Raw genomic sequence first — 16,371 nt, 5'->3', positions numbered from 1 at the left:
GCGTTTCCCGCCGTCCGTCCGTCCATCTGAGACGACGCAGCGGAACGCTTCCCGCACTGAATCATTCTACGGCTGATGCGATTTCCTCCTGGCCTGACTTTTTGAAGCGCTGGGGGGGGTGAGGGGGGTGGGGGTGGGGGGGCGATCGGGTCGGGCTCTACTTCCAGATGTTTTCCGGGACTCCCTCATAATTTAGCCGTCGGTTTCCCCAGACGCACGCCGGGCCGCCGCGCTTTCGAGGGATGGCGGGAGCGCGGGGCTCCATCTCTCCGCGCCTGGACCGTGCGTATCGCGACGTCCATCTCCCCCGTCTGTTATGACTCCCTGCAGATGCCTTCCCCGCTCGGGCACGTCACGCCGCCCGTCCCTGCGGCCCGATCTCGACCGCGATCGCCGTCCGCTGCGATGACAGCGCGCAGATTTCTGCGGCGGATAAAACTCGTTAAACCCTTAAACGTGTGATTTTCAAAGTGTATCGGCGCGTCGCGTGAAAACACGGCTTCATTGATAGGGGTTTTGCGTGTGGGCGGGGTGAGAGGTGTTCTTCCTTAATATCACATATTTCTTTTTATGTAGGCGCTACTTTATCATTCATTCACTGGAAATATCGCATTATCCGCTGTTCATGTCCATGTGTAAAAAATACAATGTTTTTTTTTTAAAACTCCAAATATACCTATATACTCCAGTCTACATCCAATTATATACCCATGTCAAATTATTGCATCTCATCATTAATTAAAATAAAATATTGGTGAAGGATATAGCTCATGCTTATTTTACATGCTCTTGCTTATTCTATATAAGATAATGCATGCTTCTACATGCTTATTTTTACCGCAATTAAACTTTTAAAATTAATTATTGTTTCATTAATTATTGTTTAAAATTAAACTAATTTTAAACAATTAAAATTAAAAAGTGACGTCTTGCAACGTCTTTCCTTTAGTATGAATTACCACGCAAAACTCATTTGCAAAGTAAAACACAAAGTGAATGAGGAATACAAAGTATATTGAAAGCCGGTGCTTGCATGCAGGTGTGGTTCCTGAGTTAATTAAGCATTTAACACCCCAGCATGCTCAGGGCTGTGCTCAGAAATGTTGAGTAAGGCCAATGACTCTTTGTTTTGTGATGTTGGCACAAAAGTCTGAGGGAAAGACATCATCATCTAGGGACAACTGCGGTTTAAAACATTTATTTCTCAACCATGATATCCGTGCATTGTTTCAAACTGCAAGGCAAAGCAGACACATGCAAATATCAATAAAGGGCATGAACAGGCAGTTTAATCAAGAACACACTGTCACTGTCAAGAACTAGTGAGGGGGATACTATGGTTGGTGTTTTTTTAATTGGGGTTATTTATTGATGGTTAATTAAATCTTTGTAAGATCTTCCAATGTTCTCAGGATCAAGAAGTCAGGTGAAAACCATTCCCTGAATAGAAAAACTCCTGGAATGCTAAGTCTGCTACAGGAAGGTTGTGACAACTGTAAAAACATTTAAACAGATGAGAAAAACATCAGATTAATTCACCATTCCCTTACAAAAAGAAAAAAAAGGAAACAGCCCATCGAGTCTTCTTTGATTCACTGTCAAGGTTGTCTGAGATTTTAAGGTCATTGTCCCAAAATCGAAGTGCCAAATTATTGCTTTTATCTTCGTTTGCATTTGCTAAAGTCGTTTTCCAGACAAGAGGGTAATTGGTCATAAAACAAGACCACCGGGCACGAAAATGTAAACGGAACTGTTGGAAAATATCCACCGTGTGAGCAATGCCTCTGACGGAGGTGTGGCTGTTTATTTGTTTTGTCAGCCAGTCTAACAGGACCGGCTGAATGCTAATTTGCTGTGGCAGGCCTGTGGAAAACTACATGCAGAGGAGACACAGGAATCTGACCTGGATTGTCCTGCCATGGCGGGCAGGAGCTTAGAGGACACAGACATATCAACTCCGGAGATTATTAAACTAAACAAAGCGGATATGGCCGTTGTATTTATTTGCTGCCTGGAGAATGAGGTTCTTCTTGGCCTCGCATAACAATGTTCTGAGTAATGTTTAGCTGATGTCTGGTATGACGTTCTGGTTTTGTGAAGGCATATCTCATGCATAGCCAACCCCCAGGCTGAATGTGTAGCTAAGGAAAGCCCTGGCAGCTCTGAAAACCTGTGTGTGTCAATATTATGAGGTGAGATCTCCCGGGCAGGGTTCAGCCATTCAGAGTGCTTAATCTGAAACAAAGTATTTCATCTGAAGCACAATGAGGCTGGGCTCTCTATTTCCTGGACTTCTCCCTAACCTTGAGGTCAGCACTGTCTGGAGCAAGCTTCAGCAGTGAGTCACAGCACCATGGCACTCTACACAAGCTTCAGCAGTGAGTCACAGCACCATGGACCTCCACACAAGCTTCAGAAGTGAGTCACAGAACCATGGACCTCCACACAAGCTTCAGCATTCAGTTACAGCACCATGGACCTCCACACAAGCTTCAGCAGTGAGTCACAGCACCATGGCACTCTAAACAAGCTTCAGCAGTGAGTCATAGCACCATGGCACTCTAAACAAGCTTCAGCAGTAAATTAGAGCACCATGGACCTCCACACAAGCTTCAGCAGTGAGTCACAGCACCATGGCACTCCACACAAGCTTCAGCAGTGAGTTACAGCACCATGGACCTCCACACAAGCTTCAGCAGTGAGCCACAGCACCATGGCACTCTAAACAAGCTTCAGCAGTGAGTCACAGCACCATGGACCTCTACACAAGCTTCAGCAGTGAGTCACAGCACCATGGACCTCCACACAAGCTTCAGCAGTGAGTTACAGCACCATGGACCTCCACACAAGCTTCAGCAGTGAGCCACAGCACCATGGCACTCTAAACAAGCTTCAGCAGTGAGTCACAGCACCATGGACCTCCACACAAACTTCAGCATTCAGTTACAGCACCATAGCACTCTAAACAAGCTTCAGCAGTGAGTCACAGCACCATGGCACTCTACACAAGCTTCAGCAGTGAGTCACAGCACCATGGCACTCTAAACAAGCTTCAGCAGTGAGTCACAGCACTATGGACCTCCACACAAGCTTCAGCAATATTATGCTAAGTTGACTGTGGAAAAGAAGAGCCTAATTAGACACATTGGGTATGGTGATTACTGAGCAAAACAAAAAAGCACTGCACACATGCAAGGTATTCTCGTGATGTAAAGAGCAAATATTGAACCAGGATTTTGTAACTTTTCTAAAAGGTTTTAGAATCTAATATGGCTACGATACTTATATCAATCTGATAATATCTGTTTGGATTTTCAAAAAAAGTTAAATTATAATGGATGAAGGCCACATTTGATGATGACATTGAGTTAAAAACAAAACACCGAATCTGTGTTTGACATGACAGAATCTGTGACATGCGTTTTTACGGCTATAGTACAAAAACAGGCTTTTTCATAAGTTCATAAATATTATGTCTTTATTACTCAATATGTGAGATATCTTCCACCCTACTGTTGAGGAGGTTGGAAATTTGAAGGTTTTATAGTAAACCAGATGGCAGAAGTGGAGTGGTCCACTAACAGCTCACCCTCCAAAGCATGTGCAAGTTTAGCTTTAAGACCGTGGGCATGCCTAGCTGTGATGTTAGGGTGTCAGCAATAAGTTCTGTGGTTTTTATATTTCACACTTTGAATTTTGTCTTACAAAGTTTATATCCCTATCAAAGTCTGCAGTAGTGACAACTGTCAAATAAAAAACTGGTCTTGTCAGAGAGAGTAGAATCACAGGTGAATCATATTTCACCTCAGGCACAAAACCACAGGTAGGCCTCACCTGTTAAAGGTTCATGCCTCTCCTTTTCTGATTCCTCCCCAATGTTTTGGAAAACAACAGTGGCGGGGAACTGTCCAACAGCATGAAAATAAAGGTCATTTACGTGCACAAATGAAACTCTCGCAATCTACAACAGCTGTTTTGCCATTGCGTCCAAATGAAAGCATCAACCCTTCACCATTTCTATTTTGGTGCCAGTATGTTGTGATAATTCTTTTTTGACGGATTATCTCAGGGTGAGCATGACTTCATCTCGGACATATCCTTCCACGTATTCAGTGTTTTTTTTTTTTTGTGACTCACAAGCCATCTGGGACCTGCCAAATAATGTGCGTATGTGGTCAGCTGCATTGTCTGTGGATTACAACTGCCAACATAACCATGGGTGAGGTCATCAAGAAAATCAATGGTCTCCTTCAGTATTGTCTAAGCACACTTTAAGGTTATAAATTCCAGTGAAATGGTCCTAACCCTCTTTCATGAATGTCCACTGCTCATTTTTACCTGTTCACTGGTGTGCTCCAGGTGCATTACACGCTTTGCTATGATTTTCAACTGGTGACATAGACATCAGGCATGAAGGAAACATCAGAACCTATGACTACGTAGAGTGCATGAAGGGGGTTAATTGGTCACACAACACATTTTATTCATCTAGGTGATGTTATGATGCCCAGATTTTTTTATAGAGAACATTCTGTTCGAATGACACTCTAGGTAAGATTTATTCAACGTATGATATTAACTTTGACTCACCATTAAATGCAAGTTCATTTTCTTTCTTCTCACACAGTATGTTGAGTTAAGTGATTGCTTACATTTATTATAATAATGAAAGTCATACTGTAAACGTTCATGGAACCCAGTCTTCTGTAGCACACACCTCATTTGTCTAGCAGTAAAGTAAGGCAGTATTCAAGTTAACTGGCTATAAATGTGTTTGCAGTGTTTATATGACCACTATGTATTTCAACTGAAAGATGGATTGAGGTCCTCAATTTTCACACCAGATAGGTAAGTACATTTTTAACTAAAATTTGTAATTCTGACTCACCCTTAAGCATGCATATATGTATGTATATATATATATATATATATATATATATATATATATATATGCATGTATGTAAATGAAATTAAACAGGGCCCCCAGACAGAAGTGAAGATCCATATTGAAGGAATCCGGGGCAGCAACGTGACCAGACTGCTCTGCTGTTCAAGTTGAGGCAGAGAAGAGGCTGTATAATGCTCAATCTTTGAAGTGGATGTCAAGGGCCCCGTCCTTCCTATGATTCCTGGCAAAGGTATGCTTTAATCTCCTCCCGCTGTTTCATCATCAAAGCCGGAGGAGGTTGGAGGGGAACCTCCCCCCTCCCCCCCCCCCACACACACAACCTCCCTAAAGACAGCAAAGAGAGAGGGGGAAAAAAAACGCCCTGCCTCCGGGAGCCTGGGATTGAAATTGGGCGGGAACACGTGCAAGGCTTGTGGCAGAAACCATTAGCGAGACGGATATCGTGCGCGGTGAGAGACGGAAGACAGAGAGAAGGAGGAGTGTACACAAACACCTGCGCTCCTGTGCAGCCCAGGCACAGGCTGAACATGCTTCCCTGCGCTCCTGTGCAGCCCAGGCACAGGCTGAACGTGCTTCCCTGTGCTCCTGTGCAGCCCAGGCACAGGCTGAACGTGCTTCCCTGCGCTCCTGTGCAGCCCAGGCACAGGCTGAACGTGCTTCCCTGCGCTCCTGTGCAGCCCAGGCACAGGCTGAACGTGCTTCCCTGCGCTCCTGTGCAGCCCAGGCACAGGCTGAACGTGCTTCCCTGCGTATCCTGTGCAGCCCAGGCAAAGGCTGAACGTGCTTCCCTGCACTCCTGTGCAGCCCAGGCACAGGCTGAACGTGCTTCCCTGTGCTCCTGTGCAGCCCAGGCACAGGCTGAACGTGCTTCCCTGCGCTCCTGTGCAGCCCAGGCACAGGGTGAACGTGCTTCCCTGCGCTCCTGTGCAGCCCAGGCACAGGCTGAACGTGCTTCCCTGCGCTCCTGTGCAGCCCAGGCACAGGGTGAACGTGCTTCCCTGCGCTCCTGTGCAGCCCAGGCACAGGCTGAACGTGCTTCCCTGCGCTCCTGTGCAGCCCAGACACAAGCTGAACGTGCTTCCCTGTGCTCCTGTGCAGCCCAGGCACAGGCTGAACGTGCTTCCCTGCGCAGCCCAGGCACAGGGTGAACGTGCTTCCCTGCGCTCCTGTGCAGCCCAGGCACAGGGTGAGCATGCTTCCCTGCGTTCCTGTGCAGCCCAGGCACAGGCTGAACGTGCTTCCCTGCGCTCCTGTGCAGCCCAGGCACAGGCTGAACGTGCTTCCCTGCGCTCCTGTGCAGCCCAGGCACAGGCTGAACGTGCTTCCCTGCGCTCCTGTGCAGCCCAGGCACAGGCTGAACGTGCTTCTCTGTGCACCCTGTGCTGTCTTTACCTGGCCGAAAATAAACTGCTTTATTCTTCTTAATTTATGTTCCTCTGCCTGATTTATTTATTTGTTTTGTCCCCTCCTACTGAAGTGTCCTGAGTGTGTGGGTATCTTTTCCCTGTCCCCGAGTTCCATGACCTGCATTCCTGCTCCTGGCGGGCCGCAGGATCAGCTGGTTTTTGTTGTTGCTCCACCCTCAATTGATCAACTGAAGCAGTCAACCGCACAGTTAATTCACCTCACCTGGTTTCCTGGGTCTGAATTGGTCGCTGATATTATTAAGGTGATAAACAAAAACCAGGAGACCCTGTGGCCAGCCAGAAGCAGGAAGGAAGGTCACAGCCCCGGGTCCTTCCCCTTCGCTAATAAGGAATCATCCGCACATGTGCTGACCTGGGAGAGGCCTACACCTGCGCTGCCTGTGAGCTGCCCTCGTATGGTCTTCTGGAGCCTATAAATATCCACAACGCCTCTTCTCAGCCTGGCTATTTGTCATACTGCCCTGCTAGGTTTATTGCAGTAGGGATTTTTTTTGTTGGGGGGGGGGGGGGGGTGGTTTGCTGAATGCTGGTTTAAATTGGTTCAGTGGAGTTTCTGTTTCTCTTGGGTTTGTAGTTTTTGCTTTTTCTAGGCAGGTCGGGAATGATTCAGGTCGACCTTCCCATTTTGAGGAGTCCAAAATTAATTTATTTAGCCCTTTTCCTCAGGCTGTTAGTTTACTTTTTTTGGATGATTTTTTAAATACCTTTTTTAAAGTTATTGTGTTTTAACTTTGAACTGATTCTCAGTTTATGGAATTTATTTTGTTTTGGCCATTGCTGCCAACTGCTTATTGTATATAGCCATAATGCTATGAAAAGCGTTCTGATTCTAAGGGTTCAAATGAATCCTTTGATATTACCCTGTTAGATTATCATGTGCATGTACACCCTCCTACGTTTTCTTCCCTCACACAATTAGTATGACAAACTTCACAGGCAAAACAGTCGTACAGTCGTACTCTTATGCACAAAGTCTATTACTGAAACTGCATTCCAGTTTTCAAATAATTTATGTGCCCTAATATTTCCAAGTAGTCCTGGAGCCTGCAATTTCAATTCATAATTGTGTTCTTAAAGCTTCAGGTGCTCTTCATGGTTTAATTTGGTGTATCGCATGATTGGAAACATATTTACTTGGCAAATAAACATATTTGCTTTACCAAAGTTGCAAGTCTACAGATAGAAGTGCATAAATCTAGAAAGCATAATAGCGTTCCGTTTGATTTATTGGTGCAATTGACTGAGGGACGGCTAATTTCGAGCCGCACTGCACAAGATGTTCCACCAGTGGTCACGCGAGAGGTTTTGAAATTGCTAAAAACATCACGGAGAGCACAGCATGTGAGGTACTGGCCTGAAGACGGGCACATACTTCAGCGTTTCGTTCATTCTGAGAAGACTTGGATAATATCAACGCACGTTTCTCAGCTCTATGGTCTTCGTTAAGCGTCATTGAGCAACGCAGCCGTCGATCTCAGACGCCGTGTCACGAACACGCCTGCTGCAGATTTTAATGGCTAATACCGTAGAAGTGTTGTTCCATTTAAATGGGCTGCGAAATGCGGGTGCACCATTCCACATACACGTTTTGCTCTGTTTCCCAGATTTTAGGCAGTGTTTTCCCAATGTTTAACCATAAGCAGACTGTTATAGGCAGCGCACTGTCATTTAAATTAGTAAACAACAAAGAACATAAAAATAGCCTTAAATTGGACTCAGGAGAACGCTGTGGCCAATGTGGCCAAGGAACAATGTGAATATTGCCCAGTTCACCCAAATTCAGAACAGAGCCTTGGTTGACCTTGCATTCCCACACATTTATAGGGCTTAAAAAACAAGCCCTTTTGCACAGATCTAATTAAGCAAACAACGCCCTGGGTGCTCTTAGGATGTTATTATGCCGGGTTCTTCACATGCTTTAGGGAGATATTCATTGCTTTGGAGAAAGAAATGTGCCATGCTTGTAAACAAATCAAAGTAAACTTTACTCAATAACAATGAGTCACCCAAGCAGGTTGGAATGGAAATGAAGCTTTAAGTAATGTAAATGACTGCTCTAATATGCAAGTCTTTCTGCTATAGGTGAAAATATTGGCAGGACTATATGAACTTTCCTAATTAGCATACCTTGCAGCTATGTGTAGACTGTGGGATCCTTTTCGATTTAATCAACCAAATCGCTACAAACGGGTGTTGGAAATCCTGATTTAGTGGAGACCTACATAACATTCAATGTAACAGGAAACTGGGCCCTCGCAGAAAGGTGTTTGTTTTGTGACGGCATAAAGATTTTGACAATACAGAAATTGCACAAAAAGGCAAACAAGACGGGGGAACAAAGACGGCGAAGCCGTGCAGATTAGGGTCCTGTTGTGAGGAACTGGTTTGGTTTCTGTGGTGTGGAACTCAGTGTTTTTCGATTGAATGAGACTTGGGTGGCCAGGTTTGGTTTTGTGTAATTCATCATTCTCTGTGATGCAGGCTAAATGGTGTGCATAGTACAAAGTAAGCAGAAGTTTCTTATCGCTCCTTTCCATTACATCTATTTCTCTGCCCTCCACAATCATTCTCCTGAATTTGAAATATGAGTAGCTAAATGGGGTATTCAGCACGACTCCGACTACACACTTTGTAGTTGTTTCTGCTGACACTCACATATAAAAAAAAAAAAAAGATTTACTGGAACATTTTGAACCTCCCACATTATGTAATCGGGGAAGGGTAGGTCAAAGATGAAATGCCACAAGCACACAGTCTGAGCTTCGACACTTCTGCCGCCCCACTTCCTGTTCTCTGTGGTGGGTACGCACACAGCTCCCAGGAGGTCAGGAGACATGAAGAGGGTGATCTTCAAAGTGCTGCGGTTTTCAAAGTGGGGCAAGACCACCTCTGAGAACCCAAAAAATGGCTGAATGTGCCTGTGACTCCAACAAAGAACGGGAGATACCGGAAATAGGTGCTGGAGCAGTGGGCTGAGATTGCATTGCTCTCACATGTACTTTTCTTCAGTATCCCCGTAAGGCAATTCATTTATGTCTCCTGCGGGAAACATACTTATCTCAAGAGCCATATATTCTACTATGCTGAAACCTACACTACAAGGGACATTCAATAAAAATTAAAAATAGTATTTTTGAAAATATTTTCACTGAAATGTGTTTTTGTCATCCAAGACACTTGTAAAATAAAATGTCAATGCATAATAAACATTTTTTCTGCCGGGTCTCAGGAGGTTATGAATATTGTAGCGATTTTGTCCAAAGATAGACCTGACGGATCTGGAGCGAAACTCATTGTGTTTATTTGCAAGGTGATGTTTTCAGTACTCAGAGAACAGACTGATCCAGAGCACAGACTGCAAACCCTTTCAGGCTGTCCTGAGCACCAATATGCAAATCTAGGACAGGAAGCAAAGCTGTGACATCACACACCCTTATACAACCTAGCTAGCGCTTCTGTGGCTAGCTAGCGGCACAATAACAAAACTACAACAACTTTAGCTAGCCCTTTGGTTGCTAGCTGACTCCGCTAACCACTGCTACAAAATTAAATGGTTTGGACAAAATACAATGAACTGCAGAGGTATTGAAGCAGTGATACAATTTTTGCTGTTTTGGCTCTGTATCCAGCAAATTTGAAATGGAACAATGAATATGAGGTTAAAGTGCAGACAGCTTTAATTTGAGGGCATTTACATCCACAATGGGTAATCTGTGAAGGAATTACAGACCTTATTGTATCATATTTACATTTACCATTTATCATACACACATTTACCATTTATATTAATTGTTTTTATAAATCTTTTTTTTTTTTCAAATCCAATGTGCTGGAGTACAGCCAAAACAACAAAAATGTTCTCTGCTCCCTGTTAACAAAGAGTACATTTCAATTACACATCGAAGCCAATAAGTGGTTGAGGGCACCATTTGATATGTTAATAAGTTTGTCCCAGCTGTTTTATGACCAAAGCATGTCAGCACACATGCTGGAATTGTTGCTGTCGAGTTTCTCAGTCTGAGAGCCAAGACTAAGCGCCTGTCACCCAGCTCACATCCGCCACTGAGCTGCGCAGGAGCTCCAGCTGAACTGGCGAAGAACCGCGTCAGTGCCGTTACCCATCAGCCATTTCTCTGCGCCGTGAGCTCTCTGTGCCCCCAACCCGCCCCCCCCCCCCCCCCCCCCCCCCCCCCCCCCCCCCCCCCCCCCCCCCCCCCCCCCCCCAAGGCCTGCAGCCCCAGCCCCCTTCCGTCACTTTCCACACCTTTAACACCTGACATGTTTGGGTAAACATTTACACAGGGGTGTGAATCCTGAGCCCCCTCCAAAAAGCCACGGGACAAGCGGATTGTCCTCAGGCACTTCCGTCACCTTCGAAGCGCGGGACTCATTTTTCAGGGGGTCCTGAGATTCACGAACCACCACCATGTCCCGTCCCATCAGTCCCTCCCTCAATCCGGAAGATTCTGTCCAAACTTCCCAAAAGGAAAATATCCTTCAGGCTTTCTCTCAGTTTTTCTTTTTTTTTTCCTATGTCTCTCGGTCACACCTGTCCACTTGTGTTCATTTGCTTTTCATTGCAAGTGTCCTCGGCTACACCTACGGACCCTCCTGATTCTGCACAGTTCCTGATGGAGTGATGGGATAAAGGGAAGCAGTATGATAACAGGCTTGCTCCAATTTTTTTTTTTTTTTTTTTAGTGTGTTCTTTATTATTGTTTTTTATTTGTTTAACCTCAAAGAGCAGTGAAAAGATAAACATCGCCCTGATGTCTGTCAGTAGCTAGAGATGTTGTTGTTGCTGTTTTTGGCACTTGAAGCCTGAACAGACACGCCTGTCAGACAGGAAGGGAAGCGCACCTGCGAGAGACGCCTTCGTTTCGGACAGGAAATGAGCAAATATACAGGCGAAAGGGGGGAAATAAACGTGGTGAATGCACAGGCGAGATACGACTTAAACAGACGGAGATATGACTTAAACAGATGGACCACTGGAGATGTTGCGCAAGATATTTTAAAAAATGTATCCTTCACAGTTTCCTCTTTATTTAATATAGAAATAACTGAATATTTCTGTTGACAAAGGAAATATTTTAGTACGTGCTCTCCTCGTTCTGCAAATGTCGTGCATTTCAGAATCAGAAATTTAACGATATTCTGTAAAGACACTCATCCCTGCAGTTAAATCTGAACCAAAGGCCTCAGCAACTGCTACTGCTACGTTTTAAATATGAAGTTTTAAAAGAAGAAGAAGAAGAAGAAGAAGAAAGAGAGGAGTGTTTGTGGTCGCGCTGCTTCTGGTTTAGCATTCAGCTCACATGGGCGCACAATGACACAGGAAGGAGGAAACAATGCTCCGCTTCCCCTCCCCCTTTCAACGGACATGTTTTTCTTTCGCGTACTGTCAAACTTCCTGAGCTTGATATTCCTCCTTTGTGGCCCGGAGCAGCCCCCTTTTCTTTGGAATACAATGAGGACAGGACACTCTTTCACCTGAGGAAAACCTCCCAGAAAAGACAGGAACACAGTGAAAGGCCGAACAGTCTGCATTTTGTTTTCCTTCAATATCCTCCTTTTATTGTGCTCCTCGTATAATGGTTTCTGAGAGAAAGGAGAGGCGGGCTGGATGTCTGTGGTGAGCAAGCGTAGTGTTCAGTCCGTGGATGCTCTACGGGGAAATGCTTTCACTTTGGATATCAATTGACTCTCCATCCATGCCGGGGAGCTTGCATGTCTACGGCTGCTATTGTAGTTTCATAGCCACAAGTCTCGGAAGATTTACGCTTTGGCCTACATCCAGATTTTCACTGCTTTCCAAAGTTTAATCACTTCAATTAATTTGGACAGAAATGACCCCGGGAAAGACCCGCCCTGTTTGGACGCGGCGAGCCGCGGCAGCGCAGCCGCCCTGTCGAGCCTTGACTCGGAGGAAGTGGCGGCTTCCCGCGATGCCGTCTGACGAGGGCCAGCCGGGGGGGGTCAGGAGCGCAGCTGCGGACGAGCCCGGGGTTTGCCGCGGGTCGCCGCGGGTCACGGGCGGCGAGCGGAGCGCGCGTCCCGGTGCGGAATGTGGATCCGAGCCGACGGAGGAAATGCGTCGCAGGCCACGCACGCGGGACGGAGGAGGAGGGAGGAATGAGGGAACGAGGCGTCCCCGGCACGGAGGAATGCGCATCGAGCCGGCGGAGCTCATCCCGCACAGACGTCGGCGCTGGCCGCCTTTTCGTACCGTGGGGCGAACCGAGCGCCCGCTGGCTGAGTTCGGAGGCGGTGTGGGCTGACAAAAGGCCAGACTTTTGCCCTGGCCCCGGACCTCATACCCCCAACGCCCCCCCATACCCCCTGCCCCCCCCCCCCCCAATCCACAGCCATTGTCCCTCCTGCCAGCCTCAATAAGCCCACGGACAAAGAAGCCATAGTGGGGACCGGGGGCAGGAGGTCGCAGGTCACACACTCTGACAGTCCGTGCAGGAAGCGGAGCGAGACACAGCGAGGAACCTGGAGGCCCCGGTCTCTTCCACGCACTTTTGGCCGCATCTCATGCCCCACGGAGCATTGAGCAACACAGCGCACAGCCGCTCGACGTACGCGGGCCTGTAGACATCTGCGCGTCTGCACGCCCGGCCTCAAGCTGGACAGGGTTCAACTTCCTGTCACTGAACGTGAAAGGTTCTCAGCGAAGACCCAGAAGTTGGCGGAACACTTGAACTTGACAGAAAAATGAAGAAAAAACCTTTAATCTTTTACTTCCTGCGCAGAATTATACCCTTGCATTGCGTAATATACTATAAGGCATTTGTACATTTTGGTTTTTCCAAATGTTAAATTGGGCCAAAAAAATAATTAAGCGTGGATCAAACATGCCAGTCAGTATGTGAACTCAACAGTAATGACCTTGCTTTGTTGATACAAAAAAATCTTCCTCCAGGGCTCCCCTAACTATACTGATGGCTTACTGGAGTGTAAATTACATACAAGGCTACATGTAATCCTTCTGTCTCCAGAATAGAGATTTCCTTTAGATACGACCTGTCAGCAGAATCTATTATTTTCTAAATGATTTTAAAAGCATATGTTCCCTCTGCACCTGACTGGCTGCTGTACATCAAGCACATCGCCTATAGAAAAGTGAGCTTCTGCCTCTGCCGGTGTCTGCTTCACCGTTCACTTGAAGGGGATATTACTAGGCGGAGGCAAGACTGCGAGTGGTGCAGATGCATTACGGAACTCGTGCAACTCAAGACAGATCAGATACCTGAAATCCGAACCGGTGCCAGGTGGACGGCCTTTCTGTCACGAGCATTTTGTGTTTCAGTCGACGGGCGTCGCGAACAACATCGGTGTCCTTGGCATCTGGATTTATGTTTTAGAATGATACACAAAACATGTTTCCTGCTATTTGAATAGCCGGTTCAGAACTCCAGTTACTGATCTGCGAGGAGCACGTCTTGGCAACCTGCCAGCCTTGTAAAAATTCCAGATTTCTTCCACTCCCGCCGATTATGTCTGTGCCGCATGTGGCTTCATAACAGCGCGATTCCCTCGTGCCCAGCGATGCGGGTATCTGCTCCTTCCATTGCTGCGGAGGATGTCGGACTGCAGTACTGTACCGTGCCTCGCGTCAGAGGGTAGCATTCGATGTTCTATCGACCGCGGATAGCGGATGACTCAGGGCCTTTCACTTCCCTGTTAGCGTGGTCTGGGGGGGACGGAAGCTGCCTGTGCCCGATTAACGAGTCTATTCGGAGGGGCTGGCCCCTTACCCCGTGAGCACATTCCTCCACGTCCTGCCCCTTTGTTGGCGCTAAGTGTCGCTGCGATCACTGCTTCATCCCCGTTCCCTGCGTCCCGTCCAAACTCCTTTCTCTGCCCTGTAATCCCCTCCATACAGCCGCATTATCTCGGAGCTCTTCAGCGTCTTTGATGCTACTGCAGGGATTTTGGGAGGCATTAAGTATCATTAACACACAGCCGTTTATCACCTGTCTGCCAGGGGAGTCTGGCTGCTGCCAGGCAGCGCATTAAACGGCTCTGCATCGCCACGCTTGGCTGGGGATCTGAAGCCAGAAGGCGCTGGGTAGCTGCCGCGAGCCTGACGCTAACCGCGCTCGGCGGCCATCTTGTCACGCTCCCGCGCGCGAAGCACGAGAACCAAAACAGCCCAAAAAGCAGGTTCAGACTATCATCTATCATCTCAGTGCTCAGTGACTATCATCTATCATCTCAGTGCTCAGTGACTATCATCTATCATCTCAGTGCTCAGTGACTATCATCTATCATCTCAGTGCTCAGTGACTATCATCTATCATCTCAGTGCTCAGTGACTATCATCTTGAGTTAAGGCATTTATTAAACATTTATTTTCGAGAGATAAACAAACACACTCCTATTTTTTTTCTTTTTTTTCTTTTTTTAAAGGCTGTCCAAAGTGTTTTTAGAAGATACAAGGTAATTGCATGAGGGTTACAAATATAATTCACAAAGAAGGGTATAATTTATCTATTTAAAATATGTTAAATAGAAGAGATTTAATCAGATATTTCCACCTCTGCCAATAGTAATGATGGACTGGCTGAACTTATTTTTATATTGCTTTCATGTGACCAATCACTGGCAGTCAACAGCTTCAGCCTATGGTACTCTATTAAGGAGATGGGTTTAACGCAGGTCATATTATCACTAATATGGAAACAACATGAAGTACTGAAAAGTGTAGTATTCCAACATTGGTGCCTAAGATGGCGAGGTATGTCAGTAGCACTTATTTGAAGCATTAAGCACCGGCCTTCTCCGCTCACTGGTTTGTTAGTTCTGTCAGCGGAGAAGTCTTTTTTTTGTGTGTAAAGAATGCAATGAAAATAGTTTTGCTGAAGTTCAAACAAATGAAGCGGAGGACTCCCCCACCCCCGACAAGTCCAGATGTGATCTTATTGACTAACACCCTTTCGATAGCTCAGGGAAAGATAAACCCTCTACAATCTTAAACAAAGCAGAGGGATTTCACCCTAAACAAGCATCTCGGTGCATTTCAGATCCGAGTGTCTGAGAACCTATAAAAGGAGCTGGTGGGCCACCCTTCTGAGTGATCCTCTCCCCTCTCTCCGCCTTGTACCTACAGCGGGCCGTTCTCCACCCAGGCACGGCCTGGGCGTAGCCATAGCTGTCTGCTCTGGGCCGTCGCACGCATTCCTTTGTTCAGGGAGCACTTGAATGTTTTTCGGGGGCTGAGAGAGAGAGAGAGAGGCCTTCCTTATCGACTCTTCCCTCCGCAGTTACTCTGTCGTTAACCCTTCAGCCGCCGAAAGGAGGGGAGCGGCGACGGCTCTCGCCCCCTCCCGCTAGTCCCGCTGCGCTAATGGGACTCGCTTTGCCAAACACGGTTCGTCCGAAGGCAATCTGGCACGGGAAAGGCCCCGCACAATGCGTCCATTGTGGCGCCCGAGGAACCAGCCCGCCTCGGAGGTCAGGGGCAGGGGTTCCCATGGACCGGGAGGAATCCGCGCAGTGCGCGCACACGTCCCTCGTTCCCAGAACGCGTCCGTGTCCTGCCGCCGTCCCGCACCGAAGCCTCCTGATTGGGCCGTCCCACGCGATGGTGCCTTCGCATTGGGCCATCAGAAAGGGTCCGCGTCAGCTTTCTGTTTATCCGAATATTTGGCTTGGCTAAAAATACGCGTCTCCTCAAAATGGCGAGAAGCAGTTTCTGTGAACGCAGCACTTAAGGCAGACCTGACCTCCCCTCGTTCCAGTTAGCATCTGGCTAAAGCAAGCGCCGCAGGTTATTCTGTGAGAACAGAGCCTCTCGGCCTTCGGTTGCGTCTTCTGTACCGAGCCTCCTGCAGGGGGAGAAATGTAATAGGCGAGGCTGGCGTCTTCGCCGTTGCGAGGCTTAATGACAGCTTTGGCCGTGCAGCCATAATTCCTGTGGTGTCTAACCGCTCTCGCCGAGCAGCGAGAGACTCTCTGAGTAATAGCAGTCCCCAGAGGGGCCAATCAAAGTTGTCTCGCAGCACACACACACGCCCCGTGCTAGCG

At 47.1% G+C, this 16,371-nt stretch overlaps 1 protein-coding gene across 1 annotated transcript in view; it reads right to left on the bottom strand.

Moving 5' to 3' along the window:
- LOC118208669 (leucine-rich repeat-containing G-protein coupled receptor 6) overlaps positions 1–16,371 on the bottom strand; it is a 94,652-nt gene that overhangs the window by 56,636 nt on the left and 21,645 nt on the right. The window lies entirely within an intron of this gene.

The sequence above is a fragment of the Anguilla anguilla genome, chromosome 11, assembly GCF_013347855.1.
Source record: "Anguilla anguilla isolate fAngAng1 chromosome 11, fAngAng1.pri, whole genome shotgun sequence".
NCBI classification, from domain to species: domain Eukaryota; kingdom Metazoa; phylum Chordata; class Actinopteri; order Anguilliformes; family Anguillidae; genus Anguilla; species Anguilla anguilla.
This window is presented reverse-complemented; position numbering and strand designations above follow the sequence as displayed.